Source organism: Lepisosteus platostomus, chromosome 10 (genome assembly GCF_059453375.1).
Source record: "Lepisosteus platostomus isolate fLepPlt1 chromosome 10, fLepPlt1.hap1, whole genome shotgun sequence".
NCBI classification, from domain to species: Eukaryota; Metazoa; Chordata; class Actinopteri; order Semionotiformes; family Lepisosteidae; genus Lepisosteus; species Lepisosteus platostomus.
Window position 1 is genome coordinate 55791492 of NC_142620.1, and position 23561 is coordinate 55815052.

The following is a 23561-nucleotide window of genomic DNA, read 5'->3' on the forward strand; positions in this document are numbered from 1 at the left end:
CAGAAGGGTGTCACACAAATACATTTCTGTTGAAAAAATCACAAAAGGTGAATAATAATATTCACAAAAAGAGTAAAATTAGGAAAACCATTTCTCAATAAAAATGTATAGCACTAAACTAAAATAAAGGCTGACCTTGAAGGCATTGCGCTCAGATATTCTCCAATGTGGCTACAATTCAATCAAATGGCCCTGCATCCTTCCAGAAAAACTCACCACATGTTTCATCTAAACTGGACAGTCACTTTTATCTGATTGCTACCATAAAAGACTATACCTGTGGCTTTGATAAAATCACTTTGTCTTTAGCTGTTCCTCCTACCCCAGGTAGATATTATTAGATCGACACTCAATAAATGGTGAGTGGAGCTGGAATACAGAGGGAAAAAATAAAAAAAGAAATGACCAAATGTCTGTGTTAAAGTCACATTTTGAGGGGTGATCTAACATTTGGCCAGCAATAGCCAATTCCAAATCACTGAAGAGTGAAACAATCAATATTGCTATAAATAAAGCATGTTATTCTGAGAACCTGTCATCGAAACAAACAGTCGAAAAGTGGGCATTGGCAATTAATATTCTTCATGGGCAGCTGCTGTAATGCCCAGCAAGTGCTGGACCTCTGATAGAGCTAATAGAGCTCTACATTCAATTCATGTGGATTCAAAACAGCACACATGCATTCTGACGGACAGGTTCTTGTTTGTATGACATGGTACATCCTGCTGTATTCAAGTCAATCGAAATGTTCTGAATTATTATTGTTAGTGTGCACAGCAAATATGTCTTCCAAATGGGAACAAAGTGTTTGTACACATCCAGGCTGGCAGCAGTTTATCGTAAGGAAAGGACAACTCCCGTTCATGAGCTCCACCCTTAACTGGGTTTCACTCCATCTCCAATCTTAATTACGTATTTGAAATAATTATATGGAAGACAGTTGAAACTTTCTTTTTTTAAGTACCCACCAGTAGTTCACAAATACCTGTGAAACTCGCAGGACAGCACTTGTAGGCTGTAGTTGCTCATCTCTTAGGACAACAGACAGAGATGTTTTTGCTGTGTCCAAATTTTAATGGCTTGTCAATTAAAATAATGTTAGCTGATAATGCATGTTTAATGTCTTGCCAATATGTATATTAGGTTTTAACATTATAATGTTTTCAGATGATCTGATGATTAATAGGGCTCTACATTTTCAAGCACTGAGGGGCTTTGTTGTTTGTGGCTCTGTTCTGGGCTGGGCTGCCTGCATTTTCTAACACCTGCTCAAATACTGAATCCCACCCCCACAGCTGTGAACACTTTACTCCAGGGGGTTTGTTATACAACCCAACAATTCAGAGAATTTAGGTTCTTATTATCTTTGAACCTCGCGATATGTTTGTCAGCTCTCTAAAATCAGTCCTCCATTTTTATGTAATGGACTTAAAAAGAAGAGCATGAAAAGGAAAAAAAAGCAACTCTGTTTCAGATGGTGGGAATTCTCTAAGGCTTCGTAAAACTAGGAAAGCTGGTGCTTCACTGCTCTGCCGAGTTTTTGTTCTCTCTGGGCATCGTGCCTCGTGGCGTTGTGCTCGGTGTCGAATCGGTAACACTAGCGTCCTGGATCCAGAGCAGGGGCAGCCCCTTGAGGATGACCAGTTCCTCCAAGGGAGTATCCTGTGTAAACAAGCTGAAATAAATAAATAATGCTCCCGAATACTCAATGTTATGTGTTTTCCTGTTTCTTCAAGGCTGTGAAATATCCCTTAACCATGCTCCCTGTGTTTACAGAGGGATACATCTCACAATTGAAGAGCAAGTCACGAGTTCCAGAGGTAGAGGAGTAAAGGCTGGGTCAAGCTTTATTCTTCTATGCCAAAGCCGCAGATTTCTGAAGGTAAGGAAGCTGCAAAGATGTGTTATATATGAGTTTACTTGCTTGTAATTTTCAGTATTAATGGCATTAATATTGATCAACAGTTTCTGTATGACTTGTACAACTTTAAAGTACGGGAAGCATTTAGCATACCACAGGCCTGACATGTTTTTAAAAGCTATTAATTACAAACTATTTTCAGAAATGAGCCAAAATAGTTTTAAATGCATGAACATGAATAAAAACTCCATTGAGCCACGATCAGCCTGTTTTCTTCAGACCTGGGGTGGATTCGAAAAAGCCGATGTTAAAAAGGAAACGTTTCTGCTGTAATTGGCTCTAAAAAAAGTCTCTCTTCTGGCCACTGCTATACATTCGCAAAGCTGTTATATCTGAATACCCCCCCAGTTCCTTTCTTACCCTCTTGAAAGCAGTTCCTTATATGTACAGTATGGTGGAGGACTGTTTTGCATAGCCTTAAAATAACAAAAGTGTACAACCCATAACTTCGACCTATAAGTTCTCTCCTGGACTACCCAAACAAAAAGGGCAGCAAAAGAATTGAGTTAAATTGAGAACAGTGATTTTGTCAAGACTGAACAATTCCTCATTGGTTCATTAGCACTGCTAATAGAGAGGAGTTTGACATTGATGTCATTAACAGAAAAGCAATAAAAAATAATAATAACTCTTAACTCCAAAGGTCACCTGCAAATGGAATAAATTAAACCAAATATCAAAGTTTATTATGTGATTAGCATGACGCAAATGCTTCATGATGGAAGGCAGTGAGATCTGTGACTCTCGGTAAATTAACCTGTTCTCAGCTGAAAAGAAACCTAATAATCATCTACAACAAAAATCACCCATCTCACATGAAGAAAAGTGATATGTGCCTGTTCACAGTCATGCATCTTTTTAGATTCAATCTAAGGAAATTATTTTCTGCTTGCCTGAGGTACATTTGTTTTTGTGAGCTAAATTTGCCATTTAAATATTGTTTATGCATGCTTGTTGCCCTTTTACAATAGCCAAAGCTGTCAACAGGAATGTTAAAGATGTCATCAGTGACAGGCACCACACAAGCACTATTGAAAATGTTCCCTCTTTAAACCCAGCTTCACACATTTTCTTGTCACATTGGCTTCACCCTGATTACAATGTAGCCTTTTGAGGTTTACAGTACAGCCCTCACTTCTGGTACGTTATATCTGATTTGTTTCATGGCAACTAAAATGTGCCTCGAATTTAAAAGAAAGAAAAAAAATCTCGTCACTAAGCAATTTCCAGGTGCCAGTAGTTACTATGTAATTACATCACATTGCATACAGTTTGCACAATGGGAACCATACCAGTTTAATTGTAATGTAACCCCTGCTAATGGGAGTGTCTTTATGTCTAGTGCTGCAGTCAGCTGAAAAGTGCTTTGTAATTCATGCAGCCTTTTTACCATATTTATCTACCACCAGAGTGCATTGCCCACATTCCCTCTTATGTGAAAACATATGCAGATAAAAGCCTTCTGCCTATAAAGGATAACATTAAAAAAGCAGGGTAATTAGCTGATTTAATTTCATCCTTTGGTTAGAAATGTATCCTTAAACAAGACAGACTGACTGTGCTCTTAGGTCATTGTTAAGGAGGACTGAGACTGCGTCAGTGACATGTGACAGAGCTCAAGTGTGTGTCTAGAATTCTGTTTTAAAACTGGATTCTGTCGATTCTAATGCCTCTTATATGGGTTTGTCTAGGGGTTCATATCTGTGTCATGAACAATGGATACTATAAGTGCAAGATTAACTTGTTCATTCAGAAAAGCAAACTTTCTTTTGATTTGCATGCAGTGTCTTACAATTCTAACTTACTGTATGATGTTTCAAGAGTCAATGATGTGTCTGGTGAAGAGTGCAAGTACTAGCATTAATAAATATAAAAACACTAATACAAAACCATGAAAGTGTTAGTAAAAGTCCACAGGGATTTATATGTGATGTCATATGTAATTACCATAGTAAATACACTCACATTTGCACATTGTTCTCATTTATTCTATTGTATATTAATTGACCAGTGCAGAAAAATGCATGTTTGTTTTTGCAAACTAAAATGTTGACACTTATTAAATGCACTAATATTTAGCTTGCCAAGCAGCAAGGTAAATGTGTTCACCTATAAGGTGCATTTGTTTATGAGAAATATGAGAAAGGGTGTTTGAAATATTAAGAGTCGTATAGTCAAACAGCTTTCCATTATCTGCCATTAAGCAAAATTACTGCTCTACAGAACTGATTATAGTGCAAAGTAAATGTGTGATGTAATGTTTAGATGCACTAAAAATACCTTTCCCTTGCGTCTTGCCGTGTTTTTCAGCAATATAGCCACTGTGTCTTTTTATTAAAAAGAATTAATGGAAACAGACAGGTAGAGGGAGAGCTTGTCGCAGTCTTACTGTGAGACTAGTGAGCACTGACTAACGTACTTGTCAAACAACCCAAACTCCAACCGCAGTCACCAGAGCAGGCTCATTACTGAAAAGAGATTTCATCACCTGGAGTTCAGTTAACATTCTTTCTTCTCCGAGCTGCTGCTGCACCGTATTCCTCGCTCCAGAGAATCATCCGTCTACTTCAATGTGTGAGACTTTTAGTCTCTCTCACTGGCTCCTTCTCTCTCTCCAGCTCTGACTCACTCCCTCTCTCAATTTTTTTCTCTTTATCAATTTCAACTCAAATGCTACACATTGCCTCTCCAAAACATTGATTCTTATTGCTGGACCAAAAAAAAAGCAGTGCCTGGGTAGAAGCTTTCCAAATTACTTTGATTTAATTCTGTCTTCACCTGAGAATCTGAGCCTTTTCAGGTAATGGAAACTGAATATGAATTCAGCTGCATAGTGCTGTCAAAAATATTGTATTTGCTACAAGAAGCATATATTTAGAGTAGTGGTATCAGTGTAAGTTTAGCTCCATTATAAGGTGATATGCAGAAATCATTTTCCAAGAATATTTGGACTTTTATTCTCTCTCACAAAAAAATGAGCATGTTTCATGGCGCAGAGGAAGATATTGATTAGAATCATTTCATGGTGGTTCTATGACTGCAGAGGTACTACTAGATAAACAGGCGTGCTTGGATGGATAACTAAAAGGGCTTCTGCAGTAGTTGCAATTCCAAGGCTATGTTTAGCAATGAGCTCAGAGGCAAAGGGTTAGAGATCCTCTTTAGATGTAAGAAGAATTAGAAAATATCTCATTTTCCACAAGACCATCTACAGCAGGGCTGGAGTGAAGATCTCTCTCAAAAATCATGAATGGGTTGAATATTATTGTTTTAATGTGTAGTAATGGACTGGAATATTACTTTTCACAATGACCAGGCAAAAACCTGAAAATGTGTGTAACTTTCTGCAGGTCCATCAGAGCACATGGAGTAGCATATTTATTGGCAGTGTCTTCTTTATATTTACATGGTTCCTTTTGTTGACATTTTATATAAACAAAACAAAATTGGACCACTCAGCACCTAGAAAACCATATTTACTACTTCATTCCATATCTGGCCTGCCACACTCTGATGGTCTCTGGCCATCACCCACGCATTTCTGACCTCCAATATAGGCAATGTTCTTAATAGGAACCACACCCTGTGTAATGAGAGGGTAGTCAGTTCTGCTCAGCAGGGCCCTGACCTGAATGAAACACTTCCTGTTAAAGCCCTCTGGTGGATACTCTGCTATAACCTTGGCAATCAGCATGAACATGACTTATTAATTCAAGTCAGGTTCACACTGTATCAATCCATGCATCCTACTACTTGCTCCTAAGCTTCCTGAGTGCCAGCCAAGTGCTAGTGATTCTATAGTCTCCCCAATGTGAGGTGGGTATTCTGTGATATTTTCTGTGCACACCCTGATCCATTGGGTAGTTCAGCTGTCCTAGGTGTGGTTCCTAAAGCACAGTATCACTGTTGCTTCTGCAGTCTTTAAAATGGTCTTATCCAGTTCCCCAGTCAGCTGTATTCTCAGAAAGCATATACTTTCTTTTTGCAGGGGCACAGACAGCATAGTGCTCTGTCTGTTCTCCCACTTCCTCGGTTGTGTGTATTGCCACAGAGTGTGAATGTAATCCACCTCGATTCGAATGGTGCCAATAGTGGCTGTCTGGGAGCTGATTCCCTATTCAGCACACAGCTGCCTGACAATGGCACCCTGCTCTGAAGGAGATGAATGCAGTCCTTGCGCTGAGAGCTGCCTTATTCAGCCCTTGTTTCCAGGCTCTTGAATAAAATGTCAGCTTTGATGCAAGGCAGGTAGCCCTTCTCTGCGGTCTTTTTATAAGTGACAATTAATGAGTGAAGGCATATAGAGGCCTTGATTTGAATATTTTCCTCATCATCCAGTGCAAAAACAGATAAAAGAGAGAACAGGAAACATTGAACTAGAATCCACCTTCTTTCCTAAGAACAGGATTGTTTCCATGTGTCATTTCTTTAGAGAAATCCAACTTGGAAGGCCACACCCAACATGCATTGCATTCCCTGCCACAGACAAAGAACTGGAACCCCTAGACTACATTTTACAGAGAGTTCAGGGCCACAAGTTCATTCTATTTTTATCTGTGTTTTGATTTCTGTTTCATTAATGATTTTTATTTTACTTTTGGAGATGTGGACCACATCGCCTGGAACATTATCTGATCTAAAAAACCTTAATATTTTTATGTGAAAGCACTAAGAGTGTTGACAATGAAGTTAATCCAAAGGAGTTTTCACCAGCATGAACAAATTTAGAATATTGTGCACATTTTTGGTTGCCATGTTAAATATAGATATACCCTTTAAAGTGCTGCTCTGGAATAAGTCCAGAGAATTGAAACTGCTTACATTCTTGATTTTAAAGAAATGTCTTAAATTGAGAGGCTAAAGTAATTGAATTTCTTCATTTCGTCTTGAACAGAGAAGACTATGAAGGGATTTGATTCACGTATTCACAAAACTCAAAGACACTGAGAAATTCGACCCATTGAAAAAATGAACCAGAGGACAGAAAGAAACTGTGGGAAGTGCATTTGATAGTGGGAACTGCAGGCACGAGGAGCTGTGGTGATCTGTACGAAGATACCTAGCCACATTGTTGAAGTTGATACATTGGTTTCTTTTACAACATCCTGGGACAAAACAGGTGTTCTGGGCAGAATTACCTCCTTTAGTTTACAGCCTTTAAGTTCTTATAACGTCTAAGTGATGTCAATAAATGTATTGTTTTGTAAGAGACCTTAAAGTGAAGCAAAACGCAGAAGTTAGTGTAGATGACACTGACTTAGCCAGTTCAACGTTGCTGCTGTGGTTTCTATAGTTTAAGTGTGCCTGTCTGATATTAAGACATGGGAGCTTAGCTTCTTTAAGCTAACCTGTGGCAAGGCTGAGATTATGCTCATAGGCTGCAGATAACAGCTTCACATTGCTGACAATGTCAGGACTGTTGTTGATGGTGCTGACATCAAACCCTTGACTGCAGTCTGAACCCGCTGTAGAACTTTTGACCCTGTGTTGTTATTTGAAGATCATGTCAGAAGTGTCATTAGATTCCTTTTCATTTGATGCTTGTTCAGATCCTTGTTCTGTTTATCTGATACTGATAGGCACAATGGGTACATGCCTTTATATCAAGATCCGCAACTCTAGTGTGAGATAGTCCGTGCTCTGGTCAGCAGCACAATGACTGTTCCTTCGCTTCATATTCATTTTCACTGGCTTTCATTGACTGAACTCTGACACAGAGCTGTGGGAATGTAGTCTCACTCCTAGCTAGTTAATGAACAGTACAGGAATACATCAGTCAAGACACAATCCTTATGAAAGAAAATAATGTTCAAATATGATTAGGCATTGTTGTTTGGGCTTATGTTTTGTTTCTTAAAGTTGCTCTTCTTTCCGTTTTGTCCATCTGTGACTATGTGCATCTGTGGATTTGTACGTAAATGCCCTGTAACACATAATCTTGTGAGACCCCGATTTGAAATTCAGAATCAATTTTAAAACTTGGTGCTTGTCGGTCCATTCGACAGTGTTATTTGGATTGTCTGCAATTTAGAACTCAGACTCAATTCACTTGCAACCTTTTGTCATTATAAGGTAGGCCTCTTGAAATTGATTGCTAGTGCATTAATGCTCTCTCTCCCAGCTCTACCAACAAGTATTGTCATTCAAAGATTAAAGCTGTGTAGTTTAGCTAAGGCCACAATAGGCAAGCCCTCCTTAAAAGGAACATTGACCTGAATATGGTCAGGTACACTTTGCCATTGTCAGTGTATCCCTGCAATAAATTTGCAATGATTATAATTCGTATTCGAATTCCTAAAAACAGAAGAGAGTGTAGGAGAGAATGCTTGCTGAATTATGATACACGCAAACAAACAGTTATAAATTGCACCAGTCAAGTGGGAAATAATGGTCCCATGTACAGTATGTTTGTTCTAAAAGCAATGTGAGTAAGGGAGGCTTTTGAAATGTTATAGATAAAAATTAAGATTTCTTATTAGGAAATGATGTACTGTATAGGTGCTGTGCAGAGAAATCTCTGAAGGTCTGTGTCCCTGAGTGCAGTATGATACAGCCTCATTAATACTGAGCCCAGGGGAAGGAGAAAGTCACTCTTACCTTGTGCTTAGCTGCGACTCGATTGATGTTAAATGTTAAGATCTCAAGCTGCCTGTAGCCTGTTGCCTGTTTAATTTAAATAAGTTAAATTAAGAGGTGTCTTCTAGATAAAAAGCAGTTTTCTAGTAAGGTAAGAAAAAACCAAAGAAGATACACATTAAAGTATATTTCTTATTTATCTTTGTTTCCTTATAAACTTCAGCAAAGATGATTTCAGCTGGAATTCACACTCCTCATAATTGTGCACAGTAAAAATACCAATACAGAATGGCATTGTTTTTTTTCTTTCTACTGCTCCAATGTGTGTGTGTCAGGCAAAAGTGATAAAGTAAGAAAATATTTGAAGGAAGAACAGAGAATTAGTTTGTATTCACTGCTGTTGTTTGAACTAAATAATCTTCTCTTTAACAGCTACTGTATGCCTCCTTCAGAAACAGTGATTTACTGAAAGGAGAGATTGTCTATTTATTTAAACAAAAGAAAAATCTAGAGTGGACTTGAAACTAAAGTCAAAACTAACCATTTAACCACTCTAAATAATTACCACCATTCGGCTTATTTGCATCAAAAACCCACTAATTAGACTATTTTGTAATTAAAAAAACACTCCATGTAATTAAAAAAAGATTAGAATTTGTTTTCATTCTTTTATTGTATAGTCTGTAACTGTGCAAACTCATTGATAGGAGTGTTTCCTGTAGAGATTGTTTTCAGGCCTCCACAGCTGCAGTATGCAATGGCATTTTATCAGTGGGATCATGTGAGGAAGGACATTATATCATTATATCTCCAGGCTAGACTAATTACCTTTTAAGGTAATTAGTTTTAAGGTAGTATGAATTTATTGTTTTGAAATAAAATGTAATTGAAATTTCAGACACGGTGGTGTCTGAAATATAATGACTTGAGATGCAATGATTTCTCATCCACACTTGTGCATGGCCAAATGTCTGAATATCAGTCCAAATCTACTTGTGAATTGAACCAGATTGTCCACATGGCTGCACACAACTAGACAAGTACCATCAGGGCTCAGCAAGTTTCAGCAGGCAAGGGTATCCTCAGCTTCTGGTCCAGTGACCTCAGGGATCTCCTGAACAGTCTTGATCTGGCAACTTGTCTGTGAGATGCAAGTAGCTCCTCCAGTCACTGCTGACTCTCCTGTAAGACACCGAGGAGCCCACACAGTGTAAAATGTTTCAGACACAAGTGTACACTGGCCTTATCCTCCCAGGGCTGGTGCTTTGATTAAATAGGGCTCATGGTGTACAAAGCCATGGGCATTCCAAATTCTACAGGAATAAGAAAAGGTCGTGAGGAGACTGCACTTGACAGCAACATAATAAATAGCAAAAGAAGAAACAGTACGCAGTGAATTTTGTCTAAAAGGATGAAATAAAGGTGACGTCTCTGCAATCTTTGAATCTCACAGAACTTGTCACAACATTTTAGGTGTGATCTTCAATAGCTTTGCTAATTCTGACTGCCTTACAAAATGCTTTAAAAAGTTAAATATGAGGCTGAAGTAAGAAAAATTCTTACTATGCACAATGGCACTTGCGCATTTCATTTTTAAATATTTCTTTTTGTCAGAAGTCATGAACTCTGGGTCTCTTTGTTCATTTTACCACCAACTAAAAACTTGCTGAGGAAAACTCCTCTCAATATTAACAAGTTGCTTCTTTCTGTGACTGGTTAGACAACCGCTGAAAAAATAATAAAATACAGAGTTTTAATGAATGTAAAGAAGTCTGGCTAAATAAAAGGAGTGTCATTTTCAAACACATGTTTACTGGAAGATCCTTGTCAGTTAACGATGAATTATTAATTAAAAAATATGAAGTGCACTCAGAGGTTGAATCCCTTAAGGAATACGAAGGTCAAATTAAATAGGTTTCCACATGAAGTATTTAATGATAAAGGAAAACGAAAATTAGCTATAATTGGTTTAAAATGTCTAAATGTAAAGGGCCTAGCGCCCTGCAGTCAAATTAACATTTTCTTCAATGTCTTTGAGCAAAGTTAATAACTCTTCAATTTACCATCAGGGGTCCAAATTTGGTCCTATCTTATTCATTAAGCCGAGGTGCTTCCAGCTCATCTGGGCTATGAATTTCAGAATGCCTTTTTTCCTTCCTTCATTCGGTGTGGAATGCAGAAAGCTAGAATGGATTTTAGCCAGTCCTGTGACATCTCTCCAACGCAGAGTACCCCAGAATCTCCAGCCTCCCCACAACAGGTAATGTTTTAAATAAGGATAAATATATACACATGTTCATGTAATGCCGTATCATTTTCGTATTATTCAGGGGGAACTCTGTCTTGTGTGCATGGTCAGATGGCATGAAGGAGAGCACAGATCCTTTGCATACGTGATAAAGCATTTTCTAGATTTAATTTATAACTCTGAAAGTTGTCATACGATAGTTCAAGGCCCTTATTTAATCTAGTTTTTTATTTATTCCATGTGGAGAAATATTCTGGCAATACAAGATACTTTAAGTGCCCATTCTACCTCTGCCTTTCATCAAATGTCATTTCCTAGCTAGCAGACCTCTCCTTGCTCCAGGGCACTCTTTACTTTTACTGTGCTACAGTGGGATTTGGTGCAATATTGACTCTCCTGTATTCAGTTATCTGTTCCAAATCTGTTTATACTTTTCTATGTTCCTCTCTCTTTTTTGAGGGCAATAGTGCATTCTTCTTTCTTTTCTCTTACTGGTCTGTTGATTGCCTTCACTGCCGGACCATCGTGAGGCTCTGCTTCATTCTCGAAGGTCTGTCACAGTTCATCAGCAGTTCTTATTCAGGCGGCTTTTAACCTGCCACCCTCATCCCAGCCACTACATTTCTGAAAGCCCATTAATAAACTAGCAATAGTTGCTTCAAAAGTGAGCACAAAGGACCTGTGCCAAGGTAGATTCTCTGGAACCACAGCCATCACCCCCCCCCAGTAATGGGATTTGATTCCTGATGCTGAAATTATTCAGTCTCTGTGGGAAAAAAAGCTAACTTGTTGCTTAATTGGTACAAAGCTTCAGTTGAATCCTTTCCATAGTCCTACAAGGGGCTACAGGTTAGAATTTCACCCTTATTTCACTAATAAGTGCTTTTAATGAGGGAACACTCTGTCCAGCACTGCTTTCTGCATGCAGGCAGGCACAGCTTGGTGACGTTTGGGCTTTTAACATGTTCTCACTTTTCCCCTGTTTGGTAGAGTGGGAATGAAAATTCTGGTGCCCTGTCTAAATTCCACTTGTCCTGGGGTCTCACCTCTCCCCCCGGTCAGCTCAGGGTGACCGAGGAAGAGCAGCTCAGAGCAGCTCTCGGAGTGTCACTGCTGTTGTACCAGATGGGACTGCATCTCAGAGGTGCCTGGTGTGGGCCCCTGCTACCCAGGAAGTACTTTGGGACCTTCTGGGCCAAAAGATGCAATATAAATGAGAGTAATTATCAATGAGGTGCATCATTAATCATCCCTTTGTACTGTATTAGTGTAGGTTCGTGCTCTGTGTGTCTGTGGCTGAGGAAATTGATACTTGCCTGTTTTTTAATATTGTTGAGACTACTACAATACATTATCTACCATGGTATTTGCTAAATTATAAAATAAGATTCAAGAATAAAATGAACTCCCTGGGCAAATATCACTTGCTTCCTAAGAAATATAGAGTGGAAATTAAAGTTCTTGCGCGAACATACTGTATAAGGCACTGAACAGCGTAATGACTATGGCAATGTCTTCCACAAACAGTTAAACAGTTAATCTGACATCCACTGGCTCAGACCTCCTCTCTCCTCACACAACGGGAGATAGATCCTCCCCACTCTGCCAAAGACCAGGATTCAGTTCACAGGAGACAGAGCTCACTGCCCAGACCCATGAGAGATTGCAGTATATTAAGTATGAATTTGGTTCACTGTGCTTCTGTACTTCTATTATGCAAAGTATTTTTATTGTTATTATTATTGTTGTTATTATTTTTATTATTGTTGTTGTTTTTGTTATTATCATCATCAATAATATCTTCCCTTGAGTGTGGGATCAGTGAGGGTGCAAACCTTTGTCTTTTTTCCTTTTCTTTCTGACCTTCCACGTATCAATCTATCAAATTTTCTCAGAAACTGTGCGGCTACAGTATATATTTCCCATCACAGGGTCAATACTATTAGATGATAGCCTGGCCACTGCTCATGAAATCTGAGTCAATGCTTCTCTGCAAGGACAGCAACAGAAAAGATTCCTTGGGCGAGAATGATGTCCAAGCATTCATTGTTCTCATAGAGCAGTAATAAAGTAGCTCACACTCAATTCCCTTTTCTTTCTTTCAGTTCCTGTGAGATGAGAAAACAAACCAGGACTGAGAATTAGAAAGCAGTAGGGCATGTGTTCTGTCCGGATGTTTAAAGGAATTCAATATCTTATAAAACTTTAACAGTGAAATAATAAATATATATATATAAGCAAAAACTGTAAACTTCACCTAGAAAAATCGATAGGCTATTGAAGTTGAAACCTGTGTGAAACCATCAGTCAGCAGAGGGTTTGAAGTGCGGAGACAAGGTAGCTCTCTCAAATAAGTTGGAAGTGTGGTGGGATATGTAGAACTGTGGAGTGTTGGAAGAATAGAGCAAAGTTCAAGTTGCAAGTTGACTCCATTTCCATTTGCAGTCTTGTCATGAAATATGTAACTAAAGAATGGGAGGAAATGTCAGCATGTAGAGATATTATGCATGCCCATGCAGTTGTGAAACTGTTCTGATATGAAGATTAGCTGCTTTTCTTTCCTTTGCAACACATTTCTTTAGTTTGTTAGCCTGTATTCCAATTCAAAAGCAGACACCATTAATAGTTTTACTACAGGATGATTTTTGTGATTGTGTATTGTACCTTGTCTTCTCGGGCATGATTTACACAAATTTGTCACTGAATGTATTAATTTAATCACCTGGAGAAACCAGACATTACCTGTTCATGTACGTCACGGTCAACTATACACTCTTAAATGGTAATGATTTATCCTTTCAAATTACATTGTTGAGGTTGTGTATCTGTTAAGGCTTTATTTTGATTTTGCTGAAACTTTCAAAACACTTGCCATGTTCTTGGCATCAGACCTGCCTGTGTTATAGTGCTCAATAGTGTGCATTACTCTATGAAAATTACTTTCATTTCTTTCCTGTGCATTCTTAATACTCTAGATTGCTATTCAATTCAAAAAGTAGATGTGCCTAGTTACTATGACTACCTTTATTGAGGTCACAATCATAACAATCTTGACAGAACACAAGACTTAAAGTTTATAATATATAGTGGAATAATTTAGGAAAAGAAAAAGAGCAGAAAGCCTTGTGATCTCATTAGTTATTATGTTATCAAGACCTTGGATTAATTATAAATCTGTCACGATTGTAGTCCCTCCCCCTAAAGGGCGCTCTGGCTCTTTCACTTCTGACCTGATTTTGTGCACCTGCCCCCTGTTCCAGCCTCCTTCCAGCCCCCCTTAAAAACCAGAAACTGAGGTTAATCCGGGCTCTGCTCTGGTTTCTGTACCTAGACAGACGATTAAAAACAGGAACCGGGTCGGAACCAGCAGGGGAAACGGGAACAGAAAATAAAACCGAAACGGGACCAGGCGAGTCCGGGACCTGTAAGCGCCTGGTCCCGTTTCGGTTTTATTTTCTGTTCCCGTTTCCCCTCCTGGTTCCGACCCGGTTCCTGTTTTTAATCGTCTGTCTAGGATGGGCCATCCGGCTTTTGACTTTCACCTCCGTTTGGCTTCTCCTTTGGACTTCTTCCTGGATTGTTTGCCTTGGCCACACCTCCCCCGAACACCAGCGCACCAAGGCCACGCCCCCTGTTTTCATCCCCGTATCCTGCATGATTTTCCCCCATGTTTTCTTCACTTTTCAGCGGATTGTGTCATCCGCATAGGGTCCGGAAAGAACGCTTTCGTTACAAAATATACTTCATGGCCACCACACGTTTTTCAGTCTTTAAATCCACCTTGTTAATTGTTAGGGGATCAGAATCCAACCCCCTTTTCAGCTGTTTCTTATTTAGTTGTTGACATATTGACCAAAAAACAGGTCTTAATTTATCATGAGAGCCTCACAAAGTTCAATTTAATTGTGCTCTCAGATACTTGTTGCACAGCTATCCAGGTGGTGGATACCTGCTATTGTTGTAACAGCCTCATATTCAATATGCTTCAGTGTGTGTGGTATGGTTAAATAATTATTATCCTTCTTACAACAGAGATGAGGAAAATGTCAGACTGTATGTTTTAGCTGTCTGTAGTTGTAAGGAATTTTCATTTGGTTCTATGAAGATTTAACAATGGGAACTCTTAGACTCTATTTTAGAATTTTGTCTAGTGAATATATCATATCCTTCCTATTGTCGATACTGCTCTAATTGTAGTAAAGCAATTAGATGTTGAATGTTGCCTCTTGCTTGCTGAGCTATAGGCAGGAAAGGCATATTTTGAATGGCATTATGAAATGTCTGTAGGAGATACAGTCTGCTGAAATGGAAATCACAGATACTTTTTATCATTCAGTCGAGAGCATGTGTAGTTATTCAGACACATAGGCAATGGAGAAAAAAATGCAGGAATTCACCTGTTCCTCTAGTGAGCTCAGACGTGATTGACAAAGCACAAAATTCTTGAAGATTGCCTTAAATTTGCACAGAAAGAAAGATGAAAGGAACAAAATAATGAAGTACATACTTAAATGTCCGATTTTGCAGAAACTGGTCTTTTCAACTTTATGAAAGAGCTTCTTGTTTTCTTTGTTCCGTTCACCACAAAAGGCTTGCTGTAACTCGTATTGTCTATAATAAATAAAACAGGAGTTGTGAAAAAAAGTAATACCAGCCAGCAGGAGCATTTCAAAAGTATCAGAAAAATGTCAGATGCTGCATTTTCCCAATGTTGCTTGCACCTCTTTTACAATATTCCACTGGTAATGCTCTTCAAACATGTAATACATTTCATTAGATAGTGAATCACAGACCATATTCATAGACTCCAGCGAGGCTTCTTTCCATTAAGGAATGACATTTCTGTATGCCTTACAAATCCCAGTGTAGCAGACTGCCATAGTACAACTGTGGCTAGGCCACATACCCCAGAGAGGCATTTTGCGGAAAGGAAACAAGTAAGTTGGGAAGGATTTTGAAATTTGGCTGACACACCTATAGCACTCACACCAGACTCTTTCTGAAATCCTGTACGCTCACTGGTGAAGCTGGCACTCTGCCTCCGTTTCTCCCTGTGCAGCACTCTTGTGTCTACAGACACAAATAATCAAAACAAACAACAATTAAACATAATTACGTGGTTCCAGATTACGTCTATCATTATCACTTCATTAAAAAGGGGCAGCGATAAATCACCTTGGGTGAAATGTTTTTTTTTAATAATGATCCTGCAAAAAGCAAAACAGCTACTTACCGGGATAAATTAAAAAGATAGAGAAAATTAAAAAGAAATGGTCCTCCAAGGCCTTTCTCGTAACTGGTTCTCTCTGATTGACGGGAAGTTGTGCTGACCACCTAATGACAGTTTTCTTCTCTGTGGAATGATTCATTCATGTGTTAGCATGAATATTGCAGACATCTATTAATCATCGAGAAAAAAAATATCCACATCTACCTTTAAAAAGGTCATTCTTTGTGACTGGCAAAGTCTAACCTGACTAGGTAACGTTAACCTTCAGAAAAGGTGCAGGTCAGCCCATGGTGGTAATGCTCTTTCCCTTCTATAATGCACATAAGATCATTCTTCCTAGTACAGGGGCTGGTAATCCTGGGAAGCTGTGGGGCAGTCTTACTGGGGTCCAGCGTGGCCAGTGTGTATGGGATGAGGAGAGGGGTGTGCTGCTGTGATCCATGGCCAGCAGGTCAGCTCTACTTACAGCTGCTCTCCAGGGTCCACAGTCCTCCTCACAGCACAGTGTGTCTGTGCTCAAGGGCCATGCAGGACACCCATGAGCATTTGCCAAGCGTTCAAGGAATGTTCACACAATTCTCAGCAGATTATCCTCCTGAGACCTCATATCATCTCTGGCCCTTAGCTACATACAGTATATGGTCTCAAAGCACATTATTTACCCTGAACCTCATTACAGGTTCATGTACATTTCACATGACAGGATTTTGAATCTCTATTTCCATTTCTCATGTACCTGTGTTTATGCAGAAATGTATTGACAGATCAATATTTATACAAAGACATTTCTGTCTTAGGACAGAGTCTTCACTCGCAGTTACTCTCAGAAGATGCTTATTGCCTCTGGTCAAATTTGCTTTTTGTACTGCTGCTTGTTTTATATCATGGACTCTAATGGCAAGGGTACAGCGGCCTACCTTGCTGTGATTGTGTGAGGTAACCATGAAGACATGAGGGCATTGCTCACCTAGACAGTCCAAGCAATTTTCCAATGCACAGGCTTTAAATAAAAGGGAGTTTGATTGCCATGGCAACCTCAGGAATGCTACCCTTTCCCTCTGCTTGTGTCTGTCTTTGGTGGCGGATAAAAGCTGTGGAGTTGATTCACCTCAGCCAGCTGTCAGGCTAATAAATGTGGGCATCACTTGAGTTAAATTGGGAGCTTTTTGAAGGCTGAAATCATAGGAGGCTTGTAGCACTATTACTTTGTGGGCAAAGCTGCAATTAGTAATCCCCTGACCTGCAGTGAACTGCATTGACTTCCGGTTGATAAAATTAGGGTGTTAAGTACCAGATCACTACTTGAGCATCTCATCTGTGAGGTTCAATGAAGATGAAAAACGTGTTCGTCTTTTGTCACAAACAAGGGGATGAGATGCGCACATCACCCAGCTGATGAGAGACAGATAGGAGGTTCTCTGACCTTGAATTTCCTCTCAAGAAGGGCTGAGGATTGTAATTAGGTGCCAGGGATGTAGTCACTAATTGACTGTTTCTGTGCCTTGAAAGCATCTGAAGGCTGCTGGAGCTGTGTGATAGTGTGCACCTCCCCACCCTCCTTCTTCTTATCAAAAGATGAGCTGCATTATTTAACCATTCCGGACTGGAACAGTCTTCCACATGCATTGCCAAAGAGCCCCTCATGCTGCTTTTGGATTCATAAAATGGAAATAAAAATGTTCAGATATGTCTGAGGATTTTTCTGTCATCTATAACTAATCTGGCACTCTACAAAGAGGATCCGTTATCACAACAAATGCTGCTATTAGTCCTCCTGCTTAATAACAGCATTAATTAGCTTCAGCAAAGTTCTTGTTCCTGAATAAAGTTCAGGATATTATAAAGTGAAAGTTGATCCCAATGCAGCTCCTGACTCTCTCTTCGGGGTACATGTATGAATTCTTTTATGTTTCAATGGATACCAGACATCAATAACAGGGCTCATTTTTATTATACAGCTGTGTACTCACTGCTTCCCCAAGTTATTTCAAGTCAGCCTTAACAGAGAATACATATACTTTAGGACTGTCTGATCTTTTATTCCTTTCGGTTCTGAATCTAGAAGGAACCCTATCAATGAGTGCTGATTTTTTTTTGTGGAAATCATTATCTTTCTACATTATGTCATTTCCAGTAGCATACTGCCTTAAAACTGACAGGTTTTCTTAGTTGAAAATACTCTGGTGTGAGTTTAAATATTTGATTGCCTTTGTTCTTTAACCCAATGCTAATGTTATGAAGCCTGTTGTTATGCTGAATCTGCTCCTCATTCCTCAGCCTTTATTGCTGGTTCATCTGCTCCGAGATGTTTTAATCTTGACTACTGAAAAATAGATGCATGGTTTTACAACCCAATTAGTTAAATGAGCTTACTAAAAGCATTGTGTGAGTGTTATACTTATATTAATTTAGTCAAAATAGTTCCCATGGTTGTGTCACCATACGTTGTCCCTCCTAAAAATGGTTTAGAGCAGCTTTTGCGATTCCCATGGATCTGCAATGAATGCAAATATAAACTAAAAAGAAATGTTAGGATTATCAAAATGCCCACCAGGAGGTCTGTAACAGGGGACTTCTGCAGAGGCTCTGAGTGATCTTTAAGGGTGACCCGTTTGCTTCATCTAATAATTATAATTAAATAATCTTGACTACATCTTCTTTAGCTTTTTGTTTATATAATAATCTATTCTGTTCATGATGTTTTCACAGCAAAGATCAGGTTTGATTCTGCAGCCAAACATAAAAAACTCAAAAATGGGAATGCAAACAGATCTAAGTGGAGTGGATTGACAGGATGTATTCAACAGTATGTTCAAGAGGTAAAATTGTTTGTATTGAAGAGTGCTTTAAGCTTAGATCTATATTACAAAAAAATATATATTGCGAAATGGCAGTCATGTTTCTGTTCTTTTTTCTTCACTAATATTTAGATAAAAATAATCTTGACATTTTATGTCATTTCCTGTGATATTGCATCAGTGAAGACAGAGGTGGGATAATATTGCATGGAGGAAAAGTGCAAAAACAGGTCTGCATAGACCAGAATTCTATTTATTCAACTATCTATTAGCTCCTTATGGGGAATAATCTTATAGCGCTTGATAGATGTACTGTAATTGGACATGGATATTCTTAACACTCAACACAACAGTAGAGATGGACATGGATCAGTATATTCTGAGTTTCATGAGGAATGACAAACACCCAAGATGAAAACATCATGGAGCGAAATTGTGGCTCAACCCACTTGGCTGAGGGCTGGCCTCCTGGACATAGGACAAGGAGACCAGGATCCCAATGCAGGGTGACCAAGGGGCGATGCAAGAGACGTGCAAGAGCTAATTACTGACAGCTGAGTCTGACTGAGATTGGTTGTTGTCATCCCTCCTGAACTTTTGTTATAAGCTCCATATATTGAAAAGCTCAATGATGGTAATGTAGTCCATCTCTTTTAACATCTCTTATTACAGCTTATAGGCTGCTGGCTTGACTACTACTGAAAGCTTATGGGCTACTTACCTTGCAAATTATGGAAGCACTTGGACTTAGTGAAAAATTAAATTTATGTACTTAAATATAAATTTGGAGTTATATTGATTGCAAGGTGACTCTCTTTTGTTTAATACTATACAGTTTTGTCTGTATTAACATAGTACTTTAACTTTTAAGTCTTATGATCACATGGAAAAGCAAGTGTTCTACTTTTCATTAGGAAACTGAAGAAGGCCTTCTGGTGGAAATGTGTCACTTGTGTTTGCCATGATTTTAAGAAATGGAAAACAGTTTATTATTGTATGTTTCGTGGATGAGGAATTGATTTCAGCTCAAGTTACTTACTTTTCTCTCCTCATCTGAAGATATACTCTGTGTACTATAGATCATCTCCTGCTACTGAGTCTCTTTCCTTCCTTAAGTTCCGGGCTTCGGGTAACTAGCTCACCTATGTGAGATCGCACGTACTGTGTGGACAGGCTACTTACAAAGTATCCCCCTCTCTCTGTATTCTGCCCACCCTCCACAGGTCTTCTCCTCCTTTGTACTCATAAAAGAAAGAAATGTAAAGGGAGGCTTTTTCCCCAGCCTGAGTTTTTCACTGCCCCCTTTGCTATGAATATTTCTGTTTTTTTTTTCTATTTAAATTGCAGCAGTGTAGCATTATTTTATGAAATCCCTTAAGGACAGTCCCCCTAATAGCAGCATGCTGTTCCATTAGGAAGCAGGTTGGCTTTTGAATTGAAATTCAGGTTCATCAGCTGCATTCCTGTTAAATTCAGATTTCTGCTGCCCGCGGGGGACAAGGGAGACTGCAGGCTGTGGCACAGGCTGCGCACTCACATTACAAGGATGCTGGGAATGGCAGGCTTCACCTAGCCCTGGAGCCACTGCCTCTTCTGGAGAGACAGACTGTCGCACTCTTTGTAATCTTTCCCCTCAGCTGCTTGACAGACTAGCGGGCCTTTCTGTAGGGGCTCAGGCTCTGCTTTTGGACTAATCTTGCTTTTCATTAGTTTTAGGCACGTTGTGGCCAATTGAAAGAGAAACAAATACACCGAAGCCACACGTGGGGAACAATTGGATGAAAGATGTTTTTAGATCATGTCCAGTCTTTGCTTTAGCCAGGCTTTCGCCACACTTTAATAAGATTCTACTAGTGTGTGCTACAGAGCTTTACATTGCTGTGTGGCACTTTAGATCCCTGCATGCAAAAAACAGAACTGCCAAAAATGTGATGTAGAGTTTAATTTTAGCCAAATTATCTGAAGTCTTGGATCTGAAATGCCCCGCAACACTTTGCTTTAAGGTGGTTCGGTGTGTCCAGATCTCTCATTGAATTTGACTATGCCTAAATATTTGTATCTGAAGTAAGTAAATATCTTACTTTAAAAAAACATGAAACAATGCATCAGGGTATCCTGCCTGCCTCTGAGGACACCAGGCTAGTCGAATCAGCCAGCGTCAACCTGGTGATCCAGGAAGGGTGCAAGTCATGAGAAGCTCCCAAAACTAAAAGCACTGCTTTGAGTGATATGAGGGAGTCTCATGTCTGACAAAGACAAATCCTGTACCTCCATTAATATTGCAACATGGCAGCCAAAGCAAATTAATCATTGAATTTAATATACAGTATGAAGTTTACTGAGTATGCTGTGCACCACTTCTGATCTCTTGTTTTTTCTTTCCATTTCAGCCTCAGAACCATACTGTGCATCAGACCTGCTGATTTTGCAAATTTGAGCAGCAGCATTCTGGGAGCCAGTTCACTGCGTTCTTGGAAATTGAATGGCACTGATTTCATCCAGCAGTGTTTCTTGTCTATCCTGGTAATGTCTGTGTACAACTGGCAATATGAACAGATGCAAGACCAGGGGGGACATATTCTGTTTGCTTCCAGCAAGTGCCAGTGTTGATGACAAAGGCTGTACTTTCAATGCTTAGTGTGTACAAAGTCAAGTGACATAGACACCATGTGTATCTATACAGTTTAGCTTGTATGTGTATGTATTGGGAGGTGTGTATGAATGCTGAAATGGTTGTATATTTTATAAATGTTTTTTAATGTTTCCCTTTGGTATCTCTTACCTCTTCCTTTGATCTGTGGTACTTACATCTTCATAGAGACCTTCCCTGCTGCTCAATAGGTCCTTCAGGTCTGTTTTGCAGGCAGAATACTTTCTACAATAGCACCATTTACACTTGGCATTAACAGCTTACGCAATTAAAGCTGATGTTTTCAACCTGACCCATTTATTGTGCTCTAAACATCTGTCCAATAAAAATGGCATCCAAGTTTTTTTTAAAAGATTAATTATGTATTTAGGAAGCAAATGAATATCACAACCTGGGGTGTAGTTTCCGTCTCTCAGGTCTGCCTCAGAGACACTAAAGTAGTAGTTTCTCATGCTCATAAGACAGGAGCTGTAGGGGGGCAACATCAGTTACAAATGAGATATGGGTAGATTGACAAACAGAAGTGCCAGGTTTGCTTTTTCCTTCTAATGTGACACATATGATCACCCTCTTATCTGTGTGTATGTTGGTGGTACTCTGTAAGCACAGTGAGGCTTGTAAAATGCTTTGAAAAAGGTTTGATTTGCATGATATTTGATTTTTGTACAGCACCCTCATTAAATTCAGATCAGCTTCTTTTTGAGATAAGGGTTAGGCATGGCTGGTTGGGAATCCTGGAGTGCACTATAAAAATGTATTCAATCGATGACAATGCTCTAGACTTCAGGTTTTGCAAAACTCTGTCTCCTGAGATTTGTTCATTGAGTTCTATTATAATACACATGGTCAACACTTAAAAAATAAAAGTCAGTTTAAATTAGTTTCACCATACTTTTACCAAATTAATATTGGAGAAAGTAGATGTATTTAATCTCTATCAAAGCTACCTGAATATGACCTCCTTCTAAAGCTGTGCATGTTAAGGTAGATTCTGTTTTCATATAACAAAAAATATCTTTGTTTGCAATAGTTGTTCTTTTTCTGCTATATCTGGCCAAATCAGAGAAATAGCATCCCTCATTCACACCTTGAAAAAATGTAGATGTGTGCCTGTGATAATCTTCTAGGAATCGAGCCAAAGATGGCTTCGTCTGTGCTGTAGCTGGCACCAGAGTAATTAAACCTCCACAAATGCAGAATATGTAAAAAAAAGTCCAATCATATCCAGGACAATCATTTTGGTTTGGCATGATTTCTTTAATTTCAGTTTAGGCCCTTTTCTTGTTTTCTTTTTCATTTCTTTGTGTTCTTGTGGTTGAGAGATCTGTTTCCAGCAATCTTCTGCAAAGATGCGAAGAAAAAAATCAATTTACGACACCTGCTTCAGCAAAAGCTGTGTACACCTGTCTGTAAATCTCTTGGTAAATGCAAGCTTTTGTTTAAAAAAAATTAATTAAAATCTGAAAAAAGAAAGACAACAAAAAACACAAGAAAAAATTATAGCTTGTTAAAAAAGATTTTCTGCAGATGCCTAACAGCCATGAATTGGTCAAATTCATTCACCTTTTAAATATTTTGTTACATATACATATATTCTAATAATGTGTATTGAATCCTGTACTTATTCTGCCAGATCGATATAGAAAGAAAAACAAAAGCAGGCTGACAGTTCTGACTTTCTAATTGAGGATAATGTAAAGGACGAAAAATTAAATATAAATATTTTGCTGTACATATCTGATACTGTATTTCAGATGGTGTTAATGGACACTTATGGATGGTAAGCAATCTGAAGTATACTAGTATACCACTAATAATGTTAGCAGTGATGTCTAAAATTGTTGGCAGACCATAGCAGTAAAAGAACTGTAGGGCTTTAAGCACTGATCCTGTTACTACTTATATACAGTATAAACAAATACATAAATCCCTGCAATACTGTCAAAATTAAAATAAGCATTAATCATGTGATTAAAAAGCATAAATAAAACTCATTTTGCTTTCATGATGTACTAAAAAATACTTTTTGCACTGTTTCACACCACACTACAACAGTTTTCCATACAGCTGGACGGATGAGTACATGAAATTAATCTTGTTTTGCCCTCTCTATCTTCTGCAGTGCATGCATGTGGGAA

At 38.8% G+C, this 23561-nt stretch overlaps 1 long non-coding RNA gene across 1 annotated transcript; it reads left to right on the forward strand.

Annotated features, from left to right (window-relative positions):
* Positions 1-1388: 1388 nt before the first annotated feature.
* Positions 1389-21536, forward strand: LOC148654156 (uncharacterized). The gene is made up of 2 exons (XR_015941557.1): positions 1389-1882; positions 21164-21536. It is a non-coding gene; the product is annotated as an uncharacterized LOC148654156 (long non-coding RNA).
* Positions 21537-23561: the final 2025 nt, after the last annotated feature.